The following is a 24,479-nucleotide window of genomic DNA, read 5'->3' as shown; positions in this document are numbered from 1 at the left end:
TAGTCATCACGTCAATTAAAAAAAAATAACTTCAAATTGAAGACGCAAAACGAAAATCCGCACAATAGAAAATTGTTATTTAAATGTAACTTTAGGACATTGATACAACACAAATACAACAGGAACACAGTGAACTTGTAAATATTTAGTAGCATAGCCCTTCTGCAATTTGACAGCCTGCAATCTTTTGGGAATTCCTTGCATTAGACTGAGGCAATATTCCGAGGAAAGGGCATCCACTTTCCTTTAATTTTTGTCCAAAGTTCTTCCAAATTTGAATTTTTTTCATTGCGTAGCTGTTGCGTGATTTAATGCCATACGCTTTCATAGGATTGAGGTCTGGATATTGTGCCGGCCAATCTAAACACAGAATATCATGCTCTTCCAAGAGCCTCTTGATATTGCCAGCTGTGTGAATGGGATAGGATATCATCCAAATTCCGATCAAAGTAGGGTAGAAAATGTTCAGTCAACATATTAATTCGACCTTGCAAGCGAACTATAAGTTTTGGACCATTAGTACTAATAATACCCCAAACCAAAACTTAACCTCCACCACCTTGCAGCGTTGACACTGAGCACCTAGGATTAAATTCTTCATCTTTCCTCCCACGGACGTACTGCCTAGCCTATTGAACTTGCTTTCGTCGCTAAAAAGCACTTTTGACCAATATGAAGAGTCATGATCTTCATTGCATCCGACGAAGTCCAGACGGCGCATTCTGTTCTTTACAGAAATCATTGGCTTGCGTCTTGCAACATATCCTCGCAAATTAAATTACTTTAATCTGTTCTGAACAGTAGAAAGAGAGCACTTTTTAACAAGATTGCACAGTTGTTGGATTTGGGGAGCCGTTTAAAATCTGTTTCGTAAGATGCGGATCTTGATAGCATTGTCTTCCCTGTTAGAAGTAACTCTAGTACGACCAGATTTAGGGGTATTACGCACACACGGTGTTTTGGTGTTTTTGCACAGTCTTTCGTACCGTTTTCTCACCACATTTCAATCTGCGGCCGATTTCTCGATTGGATAAACCAGAAAGATGGAGATTAATGAGCTCCTAACGATCACTAAGAGAAAGTCGTGTCATATGGACTAAATGTTACGTAATATAACCTGGAACAACAACAATTACGATTAGGGGTGCTTTGTTGCCTGCGGTTGATATTTTAAACTGATTTAGGGGCGATAATTTAAGCTAGTTTAACCGAATTTGTTGCTGCGGACTTTCCTTAAGTCTCCTCAATTTGAAGTTATTTTTTTAATTGATGTGAACACTAGAATATTTCAATTAAAACTCAAATATATTCAAGTAAAATTATAAAGGAATAAAAGGCGAATCAAATCACGTATAGGTTGTTTAAACAGTTACATTATATTTAGCTTAAATTTGCAGTTTTTGAAAAAAATACGTGCGGACTTTCTTTTTGTCGGCACTCTCTCTCTCTCTCTCTCTATATATATATATATATATATATATACGCATAATCTTATATATTTTTTTTGTGTGTGTATTGATATTCATATTAAAAAAACCTTTTTTAATTCATTAAAAAAAAATAGAACATTGTTATACATAGATCCTGAAATTGTATTCATCTGCAAAAGACCTAGCTAATTTGAATATTCTTTTAAGCATTTATTTTAATTAATTCCCAATTAGTTTTTCCTCAGTTTTCTTCATCCTTAGTTTACTATTACGTGTAATTATATCCATGCAGATATTCTACATGATTTATACTTGCGTAATATTTGCATAAAAAGTTCATCTCTTTCCAATTATATTTTTATATTTGTATATATTTGTGTTTAAAAAATTTTGCCTACCAAACTCCTCTGCCAGTTTTTGGTCTACAAACACAAAACTTAATATATAGGATAATGCAACACATGCGGAATTTTCTACTTGTGTTTTAGCCAGGGAAAATCAGTGCAAACGTATAAAAATTACAAAATAGAATTTGCCAGATGAAGGTCGAAGGTCATTATAAATATGCACGCCTAACGTAATAGCTATTCGTAATTTCACTTAATTTTATTATTTTTATTCTACTTATTTACTGTTTTTATTTCATCGTTATCTATTTTTAGACTCCATTTTATCACCTCCTTTTCTTATTTTTAGACACCATCTTTAAAGTTACTACGCTATTTTATTCCAATTCAATTATCTCTAATTTAAAAAAAAAAAAACTTTCTTCGTAATCTCGTGTCATTTTATTTACTTAATCTATCACCGCTATATTTCCAGACGCAATTTTTTAATCTCTACGATATTTAAACTTTTAGACGTAATCTACCACACTAGTTTACTATAATTTATTTTCTCTCATAAAATGTATATACATGTATATATGACATCTAATTTACATAAGGAAAACACGCTGCTCTCCCCCATCATTATATATAGCCCCAATCCTCCGACTATCTCATCAATAACCATCCCTATTGAAGAAGCCCGCATTAATCGGGCGAAACGTTGAGTATTCAGGTCCTTCCACCTCCATTTTATTTCATATCGTCGGATTTAATCCAGCTCAACAATCATATATATATATATATATATATATATATATATATATATATATATATATATTGTATGTCAGGTCATTTCATATGCTACTGGTACAATGTAACCCAGTACTACCTGCCTCATGGTCGGGTCACCGGCGACTAAACTGGTTCCCCCACCAGATTGTTTGGTAAGGAGGTCGGCTAGTCTCCCTGAAGGATTAAAAACAAGATCTTCCAAAGGGCGAATGAACACTTTTACGGGGTCAACGGCCAACTAGCACCGTGTATATATATATATATATATATATATATATATATATATATATATATATATATGTATATATATATATATATATATATATATATATATGCGTAGAGAGGGCTCCCGTAAGCAGTAGTGAAGGCAACCTTTCTAGGAGAAGCAACTCTCTGATTTAAAAATCCATAAAGCGGGAGACCAGTAACCGCATTATGCTGGTCTGCAGTTTAACTTGTTGCTGGCTATCTTGCTCTTTCTTGTTGCTGGATCTCAACATTTTGAACCGAGAGAGAGACTTAGCTGTCGTACAAAGCTAAAACTCTGTAACATCATCTTTATATAGATACTCCCTCAAGCATTTGGGCTCATGGACTTTAAGTGTCTGAGGGAGTGGCACTCGTCTTACAAGACGTTGCAATCATCATTATATATATATATATATATATATATATATATATATATATATAGGTTATGGCTTAAATGTGTGATTATGCATAGCGTTAATGTTTTTAAGAAATTATACTTAAATAATTTAGGTCTCACACTGTCTGCCGATATTCAGCCCCTGTCCCATCGCTGTGTTTTCTGAATCCTTATGCTTGTATTTAACGTATTCGCATCGTTTGTGCTCTGACGAACTTTTTGCAGTCGAGCCCTTCTCGTCATAAATAACTCTGAATTATCCGGCAATCAGCAAAATCGCACCCCTTTCACAACAATAAACTCCAGATACCGAAAAGGTTCCTGCACTAATATTTTTCCTCGAATTATTAGCATTTGAAATTCCCTCCTTACTCTAGTTTTACTTGATTTTACCAACATGCATGAATGAAAATGTAATGCAAACCGACATCCCGCTGCCCAACTTCGTAGAGAAGATGTCCCTATATGTGTGGTCTGTCGTTTGCAGTAGCCCATTATGCATTTAAAGCAATGTGCGTTGTTTAGGGTGAATATAAAAAAAAATGTAAATAAAAACTAACATGATCCCTAAGTGATTACGGTAGAAAGGAAATTAGAATTTGAAAACAAAACAAGGAAAGCCACAAAAAAAAACAAATAATCATGCCACAACAACAATCATAAACACAAAAAATAAATTGCTTTTCTGTTGTTAGAATTTAACACGTTGCATTCGACGGCGGTAACTTCATAGAAAACCGTTTCTTATCATTGTTTTTTTTTTTTACTTGCTGAAGCGACGCAGAAAACAACAGACTCCACTGAGAGAACACTTAAATCTCTAACTTAAAATTATGTCAAGTACTTCTTTTTAAGAACAGTCTTTAATAAGGCCATCTTATGGATGTCGATTAAAAACAAGCTTAGAATCATCGCAATACTTTTAACCTTTATCTGTTATATCAGGGATTCTCAACTGGGGTAAGGATCCATGGAATATTTTGGGGGTCCACAGGCAGAATATAATAAATTTGGGGCTAACAATTATATTTTGGCGGTCCATGGAAAAAATAACTCATAAGGGGTTTTATTTTTAAAAAATAAATTTCTAGTGTAGTTTTGGTTTGACGTGAAAAAAGCTGAAATAGTTATTAAAACGAAGTTGAATGTATTTTCTAGATTTCAAAAATTTTCCATCAAACTGCATAGAAAACAATAAAAAATGAAAAGAAAATGATATGAATTCGTTTTAAATATGCGACTCACGCAGACGGTTCTTTTTCTATTCTATTGTCCGTCTGAACTTCGCTCACCCATACTATGACCAGTAGTTATGAGGGGGTTCACAAAAATAAAAGGACAAAAATGATCCATGGATAGAAAAAGAGATTGAGAACAGTTGTCTGTGTGTATGTCTGATTACAAGTAAGATAAAAACAACAAAAATATTTCAAAACAAACAACCACGAAGTTAGTATATTAGTGATCAGCGTTACCGTGGATAAATAATATTTAAAATTAAAAAATATATATATATTTATTCTCTGAGGGTAAACTGAACCAACTTTCGTCAGAGGTGGGGTCGGTTTTGATTTTTAATTCATTAATTTTAAAAACGGCTGACTCATCATAATCTATTATATAAAAGGCCAATGTTTGTGTGTTGATGTATGTGTGTTTGTATGTCTGGTAAACATTTTTGTCATCCACATTATACAGGTACACACGCAGTATCATTAGAATAACGATTACTCGAACACATAATATCGAAAAATTGAGGAAAATTTTCAATTACTTCGTGTAGAAATTGTCAGTTTGTTTGGAAGGGGGTCAGATAAATCATTGCTTTCCGTGCGGTTTGGAAACCGCGCATGCGCGAACCTTCGTTACATCCTTTCGTTTTAAATAGCTACGTTTGCAACGATATAACATCTGTGTCCTCTTGGGCCTATCGATGACGCGTCCGCTTAGTAACTTATGTTATGCAAGTTCAGGCACAGCACGCATCTTTTTTTTTCTGCTTACAAAATTCTGCTTTCGATTTTGCTTCTAACTGATGGCACTTAATACCGTTTTTTCTTTGTTTTTTTTGTTTTTTTTATGACTGGTCAATGACCTCCCCCGTCCGGGTTCCCACAATTTTCTGCTCCCCCCACGCTGTCACGATTTATTTTTGACGATCGGGCAACGCCCTCCCCTGCTAGTCCATTATACAAATGAATTTTTTTTCCAGCGTATGTAAAAATATGAACAAAATAATAAAATTAAAATTTAAATGGTTCTTCTTCGTTATTATTAGCGAAAGGCAGAAATCGAAATATTGAATTTCAAGTAAAATGAATGGTACTTATTTAATTGTCAGGTGGCAGTAATGAAAATATTCAAAATTTACGAAAAATAATGAGATAGAAAGTTAATTAATAACGAAACAATTTTTCAAAGAAATTTGCAAGTTTTCTTCTCATAATAACCGTAATAACGCGCATAATAGCAAGGGAGGTAAGTCATATTTGAAAACTTTCAAAAACGTAGGCCAATCGTAAAAAAATAAGTTATTTCCCTTTAGTTTACATGACATGTTACCAGCAAACATGGCGAAATCGTTTTTTTTTTTTTTTTTTTTTTTTTTTTCGTTTAATTATGGAAATACTTGTTTCATGTAATATTCCAGTAATATATAACTAATTGCGATATGGCAATTGCTATTGATATATATCATTTTTTTCTTTTTTAAATAAAACTCAGTTTTACCATTGTGGATATTTTTTTATGCAAGTTGTTTATTTATTTTTATTTATTTATTTATTTATTTATGTTTGTAATCGTTTAATCTTCTAGTTTCTATTGTTTTTAGGGTCCACTTCCGTTTTTATGAATGGTATCCATAGAATGGTGCCCTTACTTTTTACACCTTTGTGCCCCTTCGGAAACGAACCGACTCCACCCGTGCAACTGCTGCAAGTATCACTCATAAACTAATCATTAATCTTATCAACCCCCACTCCTTTTCTTGATTCCAACCCCGAATAGCCAATCAAATAATCATCAGTCGAAGAGGCGGCAAATCGGTTCAAATGTTTTCACATCAATCATTTCACTTTCCCGACCTTTCCGTTTGCACTCAAATACAAATATTTGAATGCACTGAGGCCGACCCAAAAAAAAAAAAAAAAAGAGACGTAATGGTGGAACGTTGGTTGAACACTAGTAGAGAGAACGGGTCACCTGGTGCCGGGGTTGGTGATGCGAAGTAGTAGGCGCACGCTTGTTATTAAAAAGGCAAATATCAGTCTTGGAAACCGGAAAACAATTACCTTTTCTCAATGTTAACTTTACTAATTTTATAAGACAAAAATATTTTCTTAGATCGCGCGAAAACTTCAGTACAATTTCTGGATCATCCTTCTCTCTCTCCCTCTCTCTCTTTTTCTCTCTCTCTTTCCCCCTCTCTCTCTATCTATCTCTCTCTCTATCTATATATGCATACATATATATATATAAATATGCGCCTATATATATATATATATATATATATAAATGCATATATATACATATATATAAATATGCATATATATATATATATAGAGAGAGAGAGAGAGAGAGAGAGAAATAAAAAAGAAACAAACCGTATTATGTGTTCATCAACGTTTCGTCTTTATTTCCAGACTTCCTCTGGATGAATGAGATTAAGAAACAAAAAAAAAGCAAAACAAAAAAAAAACACCAGTACAAAACATTAGAAAATGTTTCACGTGCATGGTGTGACGATGTTCTATTTTAGAAATAAAAGGAAAAAGGCGTAGGAAATTCAAAAAGTAGGGGGGGACTTGCGCTGTTAAAGAGAGGGACATTTTAGTGACGTCATATAGTCGTTAATATGCATATATATATATATATATATCAATATGCATATATATATATATATATATATATATATATATATATATATATATATATATGAACAAATGATTAAAAAAACATGTTAAAAAACATCTTGAAAAAGAGTTAAACACATATTTAATTTTAAAAAGGAAGCACAAAATAAGTGGATAGTCCTTAATCGGCGGAATTTCGATGAAATACTCTCCTTCTCATCAGAGGGCAGGAATTAGCAAAAATGCGGGATCAGATTTTGCATGTAAAAGTATTTAATGAAACCATAAGTAAGTCACAGATCTTACTTGGTTAAAAAAAAAGGGTGACGTAAGGGGAATAGGAGTTAAACGAAAAATGATAAAAAGATTTCACATGAATGGATAGTCCGGTGAAGGGTAAAAAATCCAAGAATGGTAAACTCAAAACACGGTCGAATTAAAAACTTCAATCCAACAGGTAAGTTCCAAAGGAATCGCGTAACTGGAAGATGGTCCAAAATGATCCAAAAGGCAGAATTCCTTGGAAAAAATCACACATGGAATGAGTTCAAAATCATTAAAAGAAAAGTTCAAATGTGCACAGAAAAAACACTGGAGAGAATATGTAAAGCACATCTGCCAAGGCCGGAAGAATAATTTTCTATCGATTACTTAATAATTTGATTGAATATATTGCAACAATAGATGTGTCTACCGATGTCTAATATATTTTGTCCATTAAAACAAAATTTACATTCGCTTCACATGCAACATTTGTTTTAAACTGTCGACATTGGTGCCTCTTTGTCCTTCAAGTCTGGTTGTCTGTAGAAATATATGTAGGCTTGTATATATATATATATATATATATATATATATATATATATGTCTGTGTGTGTATGTGTGTATGTTATATTAATGAATATATATATATATGTTATATTAAATATGTTATATTAATGAATATATATATATATGTGTGTGTGTGTATGTAATATTAATGAATATATATATATAATATGTAAATTAAGGTTAAAAAAACAAAAAAAACGAAAAACGGTGAAAGTTAAAATTTGAAAAAGCAAGGTCAAAATTACCCCGACAAAAAGCGCGAAAGTTAGCGTTAATAATTAGGTCAACTTAAATACGCACGTGAAAGTCCCAGAATGAAATTAAGAAACACGAGTCAGTGAAACAGGTAAATGACTAAGTTTATCAAATGGAGCGTCTATTATATTAAGGAGAGTAAAAAAAGTGAATAAAAAAATAAAACAATAAAAAATAAAAATAATAAATAAAAATGAAAATAAATCAATTAAAAATTGAAAATTAAAAATTAAAAAGTTAATTCTTTTAAAAAAAACCTAGATATACATATATACACACATTTACATATATACACATATATATACATATATACATATATATACACATACACATGCATACATATACATACATACAGACAAACAAATGCACACATACATATACATACATACATACACATACGCATATACATATATACATATATGCATACATATACAATAACACACACACATATATACATATATATATACAAACACACACACACGTATGCATACATATATACATATCCAAAAACATATACAACATAAACACAATGACATACATACATAGATACATACATACATACATACATGCAATTTAAGGGGAGGGAATGGCCGGTATCTACAAACTCCGGAATAAGGCAAATAAATGTGTATGTAAATGCAAATAGTAAAATATAAGTAAACAAATACATAGAATAAAAATGAGTAGGCTGATGTATATATTTAATTAATAGGCATACTTATACAATAAAACGGAGACAGCAGATGGGAAAGCGGCCAAAGAAATAAAGAAAAACAAATAAAATTAAAAATATAAAAAGCTTAGAAGGTAAGATAAAAAAATTATGGGAAAAGATATATATTTGAAGGGTTAACTTAATAGCTATGTAATTTCAAATTTACCATATTTAAATTTGGACATATGTTTGCAATAGGAGATCAGTTCGTTTTTAGAATTTATTGCATTACTACTTTGAGGAGAGGTGATAATAGTTATAGCTTCAGATGTACAGAGGTGACAAGACTTAGATCCTGGAGTATAAGACTTGACTTTTTTTTGGATGGTCCATTTAATTGAAAAGTGGGTATTGGCAGAATTAAGCTTTTTAACCAGTGTAGTTAGTTCCCTGGTTATTATTTGAATTTTGGTTATTTAAAGAAGAAGTGTGGTTTGAAATTCTTTTCTTTATTAAAGTTGAAGTAGCACCAATATATATATATGTTTTATCAATAGCTCGGGGTCGAGAATTAATATTAATTTGTTGATTTATACTGGGAAGAGAATTTAAATTTTGTTCATTTTGATGAACAGAGGGTAGGACAGTGATTGTAGCAGGATTGTTTTGGAGGGGAGAATTAGTGTTGTCAGTGTTAGTATGGCTACAACGAAAAATATTATTATTATTATTATTATTATTATTATTATTATTATTATTATTATAGCTGGTTGTATGATTGAAAATAGAGGTGCTGGTTGAATCGTTTGTTGGATTAAGAAATATATCAGAGGGAGGGTCGGAGGAAGGATAATTTGGTGACAAAATATTATTGTTTATTATGGGAGAATTGCGTGGGAACTCTGTAATTGTGCATGAATATATTACATCTTTATGTATACAATCATTATTGAGTGGGCAAAGGTGTTTGTTAATACAATTGCAGTTGCTTTTGGGTTGGATTGGGAAAGGGATTTTTGGGGCTGATTTAATTTTTTGTTATTACATGCTAAGATTCTTTGTGCTAAATTAGGCATAGTAGAATAAGAAATTCTTATTGAGTTTTTATTAAAAATTGAACTATATCTGTGTGGGTATTTAAAAGAGTTTTCTACAATATTGAAGAATTCTTTAGGTATATTGGTTTAAACATTTATGCTAAATCGAGGATTAAACCAAATATTTTTTCTCCTAGTGCGACAGGGTGGGTTAGAAGTATAAAGATTAGCATGTTGGTTCGGATTATATTTGTGGAGTGGACCATTGCTATTGATAGCAGAAGATCTTGTTATTTGAACTGGTTTCTTGCGAGTCATATTGTGTATGGCCTACAGGTGGAGTATAATGGTTATATTGAATCTTTTAAATGTATCCTGAATTTCTTAAGGCATTATTGAAGAAAGTAGCATTTTGATTAAAGGTTTTTTATCGGCTGAGAGCGTAGAAATTCTTCTAGAGAAAGATGGTACTATAGATTTTATAATTGAATATGGGTGGTTAGAAGATTTATGTACGTATAAAAGCGTAAGGTTGGGTTTATGATAGGGGCTGTAAGTTTCGGTATAAAGATTAAGTGTCATGTCTAGAAGATTTGGAGTTTTTATTTGGTTCAATAATTATAGAAAGGCCAAAATTGTTAAAAAGTCATATATATATATATATATATATATATATATATATATATATATACACACAGTGGACAACTGACATACAAGCATGTTTTTCTGTCATCTTCTTATTTGCAATATTACTTGATGTGTAAATTTACGTATGTATATATGCATATATATATTTATTATATATATATATGCATGAATATATATATACATATATATACATATATATATATATAACTACTTCATTTACTCACATGAAATGAATATACGCAAGTATAAATTTATGCGTAAACTTTCAGTATTTACTTAAAAAGTGCTCAATACGTAGGTAGAGCTATTCATTTAATTATATATATACATATATATATATATATATATATATATATTCCAGCAGAAGTACCCGTCGCCTAAAGAAAACGGATTATGATTGGTGAAAGTATGATAGGTTATGAAAAGGAGGAGGTTGTAAAGAGATAGGTTTTGATACTCAAAAATGTCACCATTTTTTTTTACACGGTGGTCCCCACTTGTCAAGACCCAGAAGCCACTCAGGGAGGAGGGTTATTGCAAGTACAGTACGTTAGTGTGGAGATTTATTGAAGTGTTTACTTGAGGTCGCGGTTCATTAGGAATTTTTTTACGTTTGAATGTAAGACATGGTTGGTTGTAGTAAGGTGGGAAGCAGGCAGACGGAACAGAGTTTCACAGGCGTGCAGTTCTAAGAAAGAAGCTTTGTTCATAGAATCCAGGTTTTGATTTAGGCACATATAAAGAGTGGGGAAAACTTTTGACAGTGGATTCAGCTAGACGGGTGTTTTTCGTGAAAGATTGGCGAGAGAAACCAGAGATTGGAGTTCAGACGAGCATCTACCATGGAAATAACGATAAAACAAGGCTAGGCTTGCAACGTCTCTTCTGTGAGAGAGAGGTTGCAGGGTAGAGAAAAGGGCATCCTCCACTAAGCCACGAAGTCTATTTTGTACTCTGTCAAGACAGGATATGCTGTTTTTAGCAGCTTCTGTCCAGATATGGCAGCAGTATTCTATCCTTGGACATACTTGGCTTTTATATATAGAGAATTGCATCAGTAGTGAGATATCTTCTGGAGCGGTAGAAGGATCCCACCATCTTCCCAGCGACCTTGGCAACAGACTTGATGTACGTGTTCCATTTCAGATCAGGAGTAAAGGACAACCCCAGAAGCTTGTCAAAACATGGGGCTTCTCCTAGACGAGAGCCATCCATTGCAATTGATGCCAGATGTGGATCAGAGCGCTGATGATGTAAAGATAGGAGTTTGGTTTGGGATGCATTAAAGGTAGCTAGCCACGTCTTCCCCACTGAACTACGCGCTCGAGATCAGAGGAGAGAGAATCAAAGAGAACTTTGTCATTTACAGCCTTTGATGTGTTGCCGTAGATGGCCGTGTCATCAGCATAGATGTCAACGAATGATTTCAGTATGTGTTTAGGGAGATCATTAATGTAGATCAGAAGAGAGTTGGGCCCAGGATTGACTCTTGAGGGACTCCAGCATTTATACTGCAGGCCTCTGATTTTTGTCCATCGACCACTACTCTTATGAACCTATCGGAGAGAAATGATTTAATGATTGAGAAAATATTTCCAGTTATACCGTAGTTGGAAATCTTGTGAGCAATTGCCCTAGAAAGGAAGCCTTTGTAAAGAGATTCACTAATCTTGTGAGATATAACCGTCAGCACATCTGCGGTAGATCTTGCAGAACGGAAACCATATTGTGTGTCACTAAGAAGGTTATTTCTGCTGAGGTGGTTGACTATTTCTCTATTTAATATGGATTCCAGCAACTTACTCATAACACACAGGAGGCTTATTGCTCTGTACTGAGAGGGAGACGAGTTATCACCTGAATTCTTAAATACAGGGCATACTGATGAGGTTTTCCAGGGAGTCGGAAAACACTTCTGCTTAAGGCAACGCTTAAACAGTTTCGTAAGTATGGGAGCATGTTCTGGTTGAAGCTTTTTTAATTGGGATGCCGCCAGGGCTCGTTGCTTTACTGAAATCAAGGTTCTTGATTACCCTAAGCGGAATATGATGAAAGTAAAGATACTTTTCGCGAAAATATATTTTTATATCGACTTTCTTTCCATTCGTAGCCAAGAGTGACCAACGAAATAATGTTTCCTTACAAAGAGAAAATGTTATACATATAATAATATAAATATACAAGAAATAAATGTTACCATAGTCAATAAAAGTTACTTTTATGGTAGAAAAGTTCATTGGTTTTTATTTTTAAGTAGTTTGTACAAAAAAAAAATAATAATTCACGAACCGTTTAAAAAAATCAAAATGGCAGCGACTTTGAAATGGAGAACCCCATTTTCAGTTTGAAGAAGGGGCACCTGAGCATTATGTGTTACAAATTTAATAGAGTTCCGTCAACGTAAGGAATATTTATAAACATATTTTAATGTTTTCCGTTATTTTGTGCTTGAGGAATATTCGATTATGGCATTTATAGTTTATATAAAAATTCATTTAAGTAGTTATCGTCTCAGATTTCGTTTTAATTTCAGTTCGCTGAAATTACTTCAAGTAAAGAGTATAAAAACTATTTCAAAACAAAAAAAAAACATGAACTGAACTTTTATTGACTATGGTAACATTTATTTCTTGTATATTTATTTTTTCGGGTAGTCCTTTGTTGGCGTTTCTGCTAAACACTCTTACTAAAAAATCTCAAACAAAATATTGAAAAACAAAGAAACAAAGACAATTTTGAAAAATAATTAAGTTTTACTTACTTTAGTAAAATAATCCGAAACAGCAAAATGGGATATTAAAAAACATAAACACGTAATTACTTGAGCTTTCTTAAAGCAAAGAATCGATATAACTATGAATAAGAAGAAAATGACGCCCTTTTCAAGCAGAACAGCATCATTTCAGTTTTATAGTATTGAACGGTGTAGTATTGCGCCGTCGGATTCGGGGTTGTACTTTGTAATGTAAAGAACACGCAGAAAGTGTTGTAATCAACTGACTTCTTTCTAGTACACTGGTAAGAAAAGCTTAAACAGATATATAAATAAAAATAAAATGGTTATGTAAATGTTTAAAAAAAATACACGTAATCATGTGAGCAGAGCTTTTTCCTTTTTTTGACACGATAACAAGTAACGTTCTAATGTTTTATTATTTATCTATTAATCTATTTTCGAAAGAGTGCCACGTGACAAAAGAAGGAGTTATGCAAAATGGGTGTCGAGAATTGTTTCAATTGCCGACATTTTTTGGCTTTCACTTTAATAAGAACGTGAATTTATGAGGTGAATTTATTCGACACAAGATGTTTAAACTAAAAAAAGAATGAATAAAATCTAACGTGAATTAAGGTGTTATTGTGGACCCTCACTCCTTTTAAAAACTCTTGTTAAACTTTGTGACATATTTACATTCTATGAAGGTTAGGTGCAAACGAACATCTAATAATTTTATTATACCATATTTCTTCAAACTTAAGCATAATTATCAAAGTATACTTACGCAAGTACACATAAAAAGTCTTTGTTAAAGTTTGTGCCATATTTCCATGAAGTACAGTCGCGAGCGCAGACCCCACACTTTTATTATATCATGCCTACTTAAGTTAACACATACTTATCAAAGTATTCTTCTGTACATCTATATCACAAACCCTTGTAAACGTGTTTTTTATTTTTTATTTCCATACTTTGGGGAACAGGCGCGAACGCAGACCCCACAATTTTTATAAACCACCGTTCTGCCAGATCAAACATATCCATTCCTGATCCTTCGTACATCTTCTATCATTATACGCAATCAGTTTTTTTAAATAGTCACCATATAGGAGCCTATTCGTGACCACACACACACCCACACACACACCCACACGCGCACCCACACACAGACGTTTAGATTTATATTATAGATATATGCATATATATATATATGGATATATGAACATATATAGTCGTCATAACACTATATATATACCTATATATATATATATATATGCATATATACACGTATGTATATATATATATACATACATTTATATGCATACATATATATATATACATACATTTCTATATATATACGTGCATTTATATGCATATGCATATATTTCGGTATTCACACACACATATATATATATATATATATATATATATATATATATATATATCCACAGCAACGCCGCAGCTTACAGACGCCATGACAGTCAATAAACCGGAGACTGAATGTAATGGCGCTTGTGATATATATATATATATATATATATATATGTGTGTGTGTGTGTGTGTGTGTGTGTGTGTGTGTGTGTGTGTGTGTGTGTGTGCGTGTGTTTGCGTGTGTGCGCACGCGCGTAAATATATATATTTATATATATATATATATTTATATATATATATATATATATATATTCGGAATGTGAGCGATTATATAATCATTTCCACAGCTAAACAACGTCGCAGCTCACAAGCGCCATGACAATCAGTCTCCGCTTTATTGACTGTCATGGCTCTTATATATATAGTGTAAAGCCGACTTCAATATTTTCCTTAGTCCGTTAAAATTGCCGATTGTGTTTTAAATTCCTTGTTTTGATACACTTACAGACTCCAATTTCAGTTCTTTTAAAATTTCTAAATATTCAGTTTTAAAGTCGTTTTTTCATTTATATCTTTTGTATTACCGTAAAGACCGGTATAATGTGTGCGTATATTTTTGAAAAAGTAAACTTTATAAGGTGCGTTCTAAATTTCCGATTTCAATAAAATTACTATTACGATTCCTTTTAATTTTCGGATTTTCGTTAAAATTTTCGTAATATGAATTTGAAAAAGTAAAAATTCGTCTGTAAGCAATGGGCACATCACATTACACGAGAAGAATCTTATCCCCCCTTTAAAAAAAAAAAAAAAACTCTCGTAATTAACAAAAATTTGGAAGGCAACTAAATACGGTTTTACTAAAAATGTACGACTAAAAATAGGCACGGTCACTGTACGACTAATTGTTGCTGTTGCTGCTGCTTATGATGATGGTGTAAGCAACTCCGCCACAGGCTATCGACTGGGTCTGTCAGCCTAATATATATATATATATATATATATATATATATATATATATATATATATATATATATATATATATCACTGCACATACATTATATACCATATGCTATGACGTCATATATGACGCATACTGTGAACAGAAGAATAATAATTGTCAACAGATGAAGTCATATAATAACGTCATATATAATAAAAGGAGAGTTCATTGTAGATTTTCGGGTAACACGGGTTAGATTATGTAGTACATACGAGAGACGTGCAATAAGTAATGCCCCTGACCCACTTCTCATAGAAGTAGAGCAACGAAGCTTGGCACAGTCTTTCTCTACATAGGAACCACCCAGAATTATGCATTTCTCCCATCGTTTGATGCAGCTCTGGAAACCGGTTTTTGTAGAAAACCCCAGGTTGGTCCTCCAACCACGACGTGACTTCAGAAATCAAGGCTGCATCACCTGGGAAACTATTTCATTTCAGAAACAACTTCATGGCTGGGAAGAGGTGAAAGTCAGAGTGTGCAAGGTCAGGAGAGTAGGGAGGATGGGAGAGGATTTGATAACCACATGCCCGTGCTTCTGATCTGGCGGCATGCGAGTTGTGGACCGGAGCGTTATCCTGAAGGAGGAGGGTACTTTTGCTGATCTTGCCCCGCCTCTTGATTTTGATAGCTTCCCTTAATTTCCTCAAAAGTGAAGCATGCTAGGCTCCTGTAATTATGATACCCTTACCAGGAAATCTGTCATCACTACTCCGTCCTGGTCCCAGAACATGACCTTGCCAGCGGAGGGCTGCATCCTTACCTCCTTTGGAGGTGGTGAGTCCAAGTGCTTCCACTGCATTGACTGGTCTTTTGTCTTTGAATCATAGTGATGGACCTAGGTTTCATCCTGTGTAATCAATATTTTGAAAAACTTTGACTTATCTTCTTGACACATCTCCAAATTCATCCTCGGGCGCTCGACGCGTTCTCGCTTCTGGAATGGTGTGAGCAACATGGGAATCCATCTGGCAGACACCTAATGCTTATGTATATATATATATATATATATATATATATATATATATATATATATATATACACACACGTTATCACTTTTTATATGTATATATATATCATATACGTTATCTCTGTATCTCTTTATATATATATGCATATATATATATATAGAGAGAGAGAGAGAGAGAGAGAGAGAGAGACAGACAGACAGACAGACAGACAGATAGATAGATAGATAGATAGATAAAGAGGTTGGAAGCTAGGCAGATAGAGAGAAAGAGGGAGAGAGAGAGTGAGAGAGAGAGAGAGAGAGAGAGAACAAACCGAAACGGAAAAAGACAAATAGAGGGACAGATTAATTATACGCCTACTAGGGTTTACCCCTAATATCTCGCAAATAATGCTACACGATATTTACAGAGCCGACATCCCGATCTTTCAAAATGCGTGTTTATGGGCATAATAAAGCAATAAAGCATGGTGACACGTTAAATGCATTCGTTTTCAACATTATAACTAATAAGAACCCTATTAACCGAAAGAAACCTGGTAGCAAAAAAAGAGTGCAGCTATGGACATCGATAAATCATAGACTAATTCATAGCAGTTGAATATGATAGGATTAAACAGATTACAGGTTCGCACAACATATTACTTTTCATTACGATATTTTATCTTGATATAAAAACAGGCTTATAATATATCGCATATCAATATATAAATTATTGTCTAAAATGAACGACTGAAAAACGAGAATTGCATCGCATTAGGAGCAAAAAATAAAAAAAAGAAACTATATCCATCTATAAGGTGAAAAGGAGTATTTCCAGACACTAACGCCCTAGAGCCACATATTCTCGTTACGTTAACTCAGCGACATACGAGTTTCCTTCAATAAGTTTCTAGACATTTTTGTATGGCTACTTTTATTGATAGTACATACATTAAACTCTAGTTCCCTTTGAGGTAATCTCCTCCGGCTGCAATGCATTTTTGTACGTTTCTAACACCTGGAAGGACTTATGAAAGTCATCTTGTGAGCTTGTAAACGATTATTGTCACAGCCTTTATCATCTCCTTAATTTTCTCATAACGACAGTCTCTAAGGTTTTCCTTGCTCATAAGGAATAAATAAAAGTCACAGTCGACAAGGTCTGGACTATAGGGAAGATGAGAGACTGGCTTGATGCCTATCTTTGTCAAATAGTTTGTGACAATGATGAAGCTCTGGTTTGCACCTTTGGAACAATAGAGAGCGCCCCTTTTGAGGGAGATGAGTGCTTCTACATGAATGAACCTTGTGCCTTAGTTGTTTGTACTTGTGAGGTGCAGATGTGTTAAGCAGGTGCTTGTGATTTTGAAAATGTTCTGCTATGACTCAAGCCAAGAATGACACTTTGCATATAATATTGAACCAAGGCAAAACGATATAAGACCTTAGAATTTGAAAGGTCAAACCCGAAAGAACTCATGGATACAAAAACAAAACCATGTTTAAACGTTAGGTATGAATGCCCCCCTTTCTCTCACTCTCTCTCACTCTCTCTCTCTCTCTATTTCTCTCTTTCACTCTCCTTATCTCTCTTTCAATGAAGAAAGTGAGAATTAAATATAATTCTATTGTTTTAAAACATTTGAAGCTTGTACCCCGTTCGCGCGAGATATAGTAGTTTCCTGTGAACGCAATGGGTCGACCAAATATGCTTCCTACTTGTTAACTTTTAAAAAATTATATATTTTTTATATAAATGCATTTTGTTCGCTATTTTTGTACAAGCGTTTGGTTTAAGCCTGCTATTCCTCCCATTAATGCGACGACGGAAAGCTGCCTGTAACAACGCAATGAGCACACAACAAGTACAAATGTACAGGGGCCTCTAATTATTGAAATTAACATAATAAACAATAGCAAAAAACAAACGTTGTTTCCCTTATTCAATTCAGCGCTTAAGGCATTTGTCAAATTTATACACCAATATAAGGTAGACGTCGCTGATACTCTGTAAACTATTGATGATTTTACACAAGAATTTGGATATGCCTAATGGTCTAATTAGAACAGTAGTCAAGCTTCGATAATCGCTCAAAAATCGAAAATTAAACAAAATACTGATTGAACATTACATTTTCGCACAATTGGTAATGGCAGCCGATTATAGACGACGACATATTGACTCGTTGTCTTGCTGGTATATCCATGTGCCTATCGTTTGATACCGTTTATTCCCCCGGGTGGCTGGTTACATTCACATGCCGTTTCTGAACCAAGTAACTCTCCCCGGGAAACGATAGTGTCATACCGTATCTTCATCTCCTCGCGAATAATTTTGTGTACAGTTCCCACACTGATATCAATCAAACTGTGCACTTATTGTCTGTATAGACGCACGACGGTCCTATCCATGATTTTTTTTATTTGGCCAATCAACTCTAATGTAGTAATGTCCTTACTCCTCCCACAGCTCTCATCATTCATCACAGACTCTCTGACTTCTATGAATCTCTTATGCAAAACTGATGTTCCATTCATACAAGATAGTCCAAAAGCAGTCTGAAGCATTCCATGCGTTTTTGTGGTATTTTCTTCAAGTGTAAAACAGACTTTTATTGCATATCGTCCTCATAAAGTGTCCTCACATCCAGAATGAATTTTTGAAATTAACAGTTGTGACGATCAAGATTTAGTAGGGTGTATTCAAATTACTGCTATAGCTGTTCATGTAAATCTGAAATCATAAAAATAGGTCAGTCATCTCATAAGATGCTTAGCAATAACATGTCTATAATTTCATATGCATGTACAAAAAACTCCAGGAAACTCGTACACTTGAAGTGATTCTGACAAAAAAACAAAACAAAAAAAAAAACAAAAAAAAAAAACAAGCAAAAAAAAACAAACAAAAAAAACAAGTACGTCACCACAACACGTAGTCGTCTGGATATATATATATATATATATATATATATATATATATATATATATATATATATATATATATATATACTAGCAAACGTACACGTCGTTGACTGGGTTCAAAAACAGCCTACAGAAAAAGGACTCTGATTTATGAAAGTATGATGGGTTATGAAAAGGAAGGGTTGTAAAGAGATAGCTTCGAATTTGGGGGCATCAAAACCAAAGCGAAATATGATGAAAGTAAAAATAAAATAGACAACCCCCATAATTTATATTTACACTGAAACACTTATCACAATATTCTGTGGACCTATATTAAAAAACTTGTTACACTTTGTGACATATTTCTATTCTATGGAGGTTAGGCGTGAACGAACATCCCATAATTTTATTATACATATTTCTTCAAACTGAAACATAATTATAAGATAGATATGAAAAGTCTTTATTAAAGTGTGTGTCTATTTCCATTCTATGGAGGCCAGGCGCGAACTCAGGCCCAATAATTTTATTATGCCATCCCTATTTTTGTTAAAACATACTTCTCAAAGTATTATTATGTACATCTATATCAAAAACACTTGTAAACGTTTTTTTTTAAATTTTTATTTTTTTATTTCCATACTTTGTGGACCAGGCGCGTACGCAGACCCCACAATTTTAATGAATCATCATTATGCCAGATCAAACATACCCATTCCTGTATCTCGATACACCTTCTATCATTATATGTGATCAGTTTTCTATAATAGTCATCCCTATGGGAGCCTATTCGTGACCAGACACACACACAGACGTTCAGCTTTATATATATATATATATATATATATATATATATATATATATATATATATATATATATATATATGTACATTTGGACGATTTCTGCATATAGCGATTTCAGAGGCATCTACAGCGCTGCTGAAAATGCCAGATCAAAATAAAATACACCCAGAGCACTACTGAAAGTAGGTTTATTTCGCCTATTTCTTTATAGAGAAATGATAATAGCTAAGAAACGATACTATATTCAGAATCAGCATTTTTTTTCGAATTACAAAAAAATTGCTGACTCATATCCTGGACTGTATTAATACATGATAACATTTAAAATCCTGGTTACTTCTTGATAACATTAAATGCTCCTCTGTTCATAAAATCCAATTTTTTCAAAAAGTGTTAGACTTACTCTAAGCTAATCCTTGTCGCCAAAATACCGCATTTCCTCTGTGCCTTAATTTTACTCATATAAACGAACTTCATTTTTTAAAGATAATTTTAATCACCAAAAACTGAGAGTTTGTCTGAAATTTTTCAATAACTACGCCTTGGATTTTAAAAAAAAAATTGTTGCCCAAAGATTAGTCATGGTGAACCAGAACGGATTTTCTGGGATAACTGGTTGCCCCTTACCCTTGAGGATATTAGAGGGATAAAATTGCCCCCAAATCGCTTATCCGTCCATTTGTTCGCACTTTTCTCAATAACCATACCTTGGAGTTTGAAATTCTGCACAAGTTTTCATAGTAAAATAACGTTGCAACTCATGAAAGCCATGCATCCAACAAACCGGAAGTCTAAGACTCGAGTTTCGCCCTTATTTGGGCTCATCACTTGAACACATTCATTCACAGTTAAAATATTTGTTAAGATAAGGGATTAGTAAATGTTTTTTGGGCATTGAATTTGTTGAAAGTCGACATTAACTAAAAGTTCTTCAAAATCATTAAGTTGCCTTAAGCATGGAACCTGAATAGTTTTGAATTGTTAAGTTACTTTAAGCAAGCCACCTGAATCGTTTTGAATTGTTAAGTTACTTTAAGCAAGCCACCTGAATCGTTTTGAATTGTTAAGTTACTTTAAGCAAGCCACCTGAATCGTTTTGAATTGTTAAGTTACTTTAAGCAAGCCACCTGAATCGTTTTGAATTGTTAAGTTACTTTAAGCAAGCCACCTGAATCGTTTTGAATTAAGTTACTTTAAGCAAGCCACCTGAATCGCTTTGAATCGTTAAGTTGCCATAGCATAGCATGAAACCTAAATCGTTTTGAAAGAGGAAGAACTGGTTGATAGTTATCCAATCTTGTCAAAAACTGTTGGGCTTACTCTAAGCGAGATCATGTCGCCAAAATACCGCATTTACTTTATGCCTTAATCTTACTTTATGAACGAGCCTCGTTTTTTAAAGATAATTTGGATCACCAACAAGTGAGAGCAATATAACATTTTCCGAATTAAAAAAAATGAAGGTTAGTAGTGCCCGATCGACCATCTGCTAAATATTTGGCCGTGCTATGTTTTCTAGGCGTTCACAAAAAACAAACATGTCGGCTTCTAGAGTGGAGCAGGTACTAAGTGCAACAGGCAAAATAAAACTGGTCGTGCTAGAATAAAACATTGGACAGTGTTCTCTAAGGTATAATACAGGTTTAGAAGTGACCGAAGAAAAATTTATAGTGTCAAAAAACAAAACAATTACAATAAACGCGAAAAAGGTTCGTGGCATTATGTTTAATAAATTATAAGTTTTTAGAAAAAAAAAACTTCGTTCATGGAACCTTAGTTTAGTTTGAGGTACACAGAAAAATAAAAGTAATTACTTCAGTGATAGTGATTAGACCAGTTCTTCCTGCAAACGTTGAGATTGGAGCTCAGTCGAGCACCTCGCGCGCAAATTGTATAAAGCTTAGTATGTTGCATTACATGATAAAAGTACATGCTTTTAATTTATCTCATTTATAACAGCCGTTTAATTTCATAGGATCGCGCACGCTTTTTCGGCCATGAAGATTTTTTTTGTTGTTTTGTTTTCTGTGGTTTCGGCTTTGGTGTGTGAGGGAAGATGAAGAGCCGGCGTAGACAGTGCGCTGCAATGAACCAGATGCGAGTGTCGCCAGTACAGTCAGATTCTCCCACGTACTCCACGCCGACTGCGCGTGGGTATTTGCGAATGCGACGGTGGTCCCCACGTAGGACTTCGTCCTTCGTTGTAGAAGGGGCTAAACCAGCAAGGGGTCAGAAGCGTTTCCGCTCATATGGAATGAAAACCAGTTATAGAAGCGCTTGAGTTACAAACCCCCATCCTCTCTTTAACTCCCCCTCTCTCTCTAATGCGCTTTTCCTCTTTCTCTCACTTTCTCTCTCTCTCTCTCTCTCTCTCTCTCTCTCTCTCTCTCTCTCTCTATATATATATATATATATATATATATATATATATATGTGTGTGTGTGTGTGTGTGTGTGTGCTTGTGTATGTGTGTTTGCGTTTGTGTTTGTGTGGGTGTAATGATTTCAGGATATAATATGCTGTATTGAGTTTCAGTATTTACTTGAACAATGTCCGATACGTGAGTAGGACTAGGTAGTAAATTATGTAAATATAAATGATACTTAACCTTCACAGAATATTCTGTGTTTCGTTCCCTGTAAGGACTCAGGGTAAAATGCCTGAAATTCATGTTACCAAACATATGCCTGAGAGAAGCTCTGCAATTCGATAATAAAAACATTAACCCGTGGGCAGGAATAACAATATATCTGATTGGTTAGCGCTAGCTAAGCTAAACACAGCGTATTGGTTTCTTTTCAACACAGCTGACCTCCTATACACACACACACACACACACACACACACACACACACACACACACACACACAAAAGTACAGAAAAATTACATTTAAATAAATTAAAATTAGAATTAAATTAAAAATTAAGAAAGAGAGAAGAAAAGAAAGGAGATGATGTCAAGGAGAAGGGGGTAATGTGACAAAATAAGAGGGTGATAGAAAGGATAAGAAGGGTATCGTCTCTACGTGTTATAAAAGTCGACAAAAGGGAAACCAAGTGACGGTTGGCTTAAGTCACCAAAGTTCGAAATGAGTCAAAGTGTCTACAAAAACCCGGCGGCGGTGACCATGGTAGGGGGCAGATATAGTCATCATGCGCCCTATTTTAAATGCGTCTATAAAATTAATATAAAGTCTTTTTATAAAAAAATAATAGGGGAAACAATTATAGATGTATAAATATTAAGTAATAGATTTATAATTATCAAGAGTAATAAAATGAAAGGGAAACAGTTATAAATTTATTGGGTAGTAATAGAGTTTAAGTCAAGTTTAGAGGGAAAGGAATATAAAGTTTTCGGAACATTTAGAGTTTTAATTAACATAGGATGAGTGATTTAATTTAAAAAAAGCAGAGTACGGGTGGTTGGTTGGCTGATTTTGTTTTGCGGCATATCAACCCTTTTCAGGTTATTTAATGCCGAATCCAAAGGTTTTAAAGACAAATTTTTTAATAGAATATCTTTGTTGTTTTCAAGTCGGTTTCTATTTAACCCATAGTTGAGGCCTTTACAGGTATTACCACTCCGGAGCAGAGTGGACCTGGGAGCAAGGGCAATTAAAGGGTGGCTCCACACTCCCCAAAACCCGCAAGCATGGACCTCACCATTGGATATAGTTTAAGGTCATATCCAGGACCAGATAAGGTAAATATATATAATCATAATTATGGATTAAAGTTTAGAGTTAAGATAATCTTCTCGAGGGAAACAGTGTTTAGCGGATTAACTTCATGGTGTGAAGTTGCTGAGAAGGTGGGATTTATAATGCTTGCAAACAATCGACGATTCATTTCTAGTATTTAATAATTTGTCTCAATCTCTAAAGTTAGTAATAAAAATGTGTTCATGCAGACAAAGAAAGCAAGGGAAATATATAAATATATACAAGTATTGGCCTTTTTGAGAATTTCCCATTTTATGGTGGATGTAAGATTATTTGGAATCATAAAATAGGAATTTATCCAAGAAAAAAAAAAAGAATGAATCCAATACTTGTAAATCTTTATATTCCCCTAACCTTCGTTCTTTGCATGATTTTTTTTTATAACTAAAAATTGTAAGTTGAACGTTTTGGTTTCGATTCTTGGTGGTGGCGCACGGGTCATTTTTTTTTTTTTTTAACTTTTTAACTCATCACTACATATTGCATTCAATAAAATATAATAACAAATGCGAAATCAAAAT

The sequence above is a fragment of the Euprymna scolopes genome, chromosome 30 (assembly GCF_053919585.1).
Source record: "Euprymna scolopes isolate OS-2025 chromosome 30, ASM5391958v1, whole genome shotgun sequence".
Taxonomy (NCBI): Eukaryota; Metazoa; Mollusca; class Cephalopoda; order Sepiida; family Sepiolidae; genus Euprymna; species Euprymna scolopes.
The sequence above is the reverse complement of the archived record's forward strand: the minus strand, read 5'-3'. Positions refer to the sequence as shown.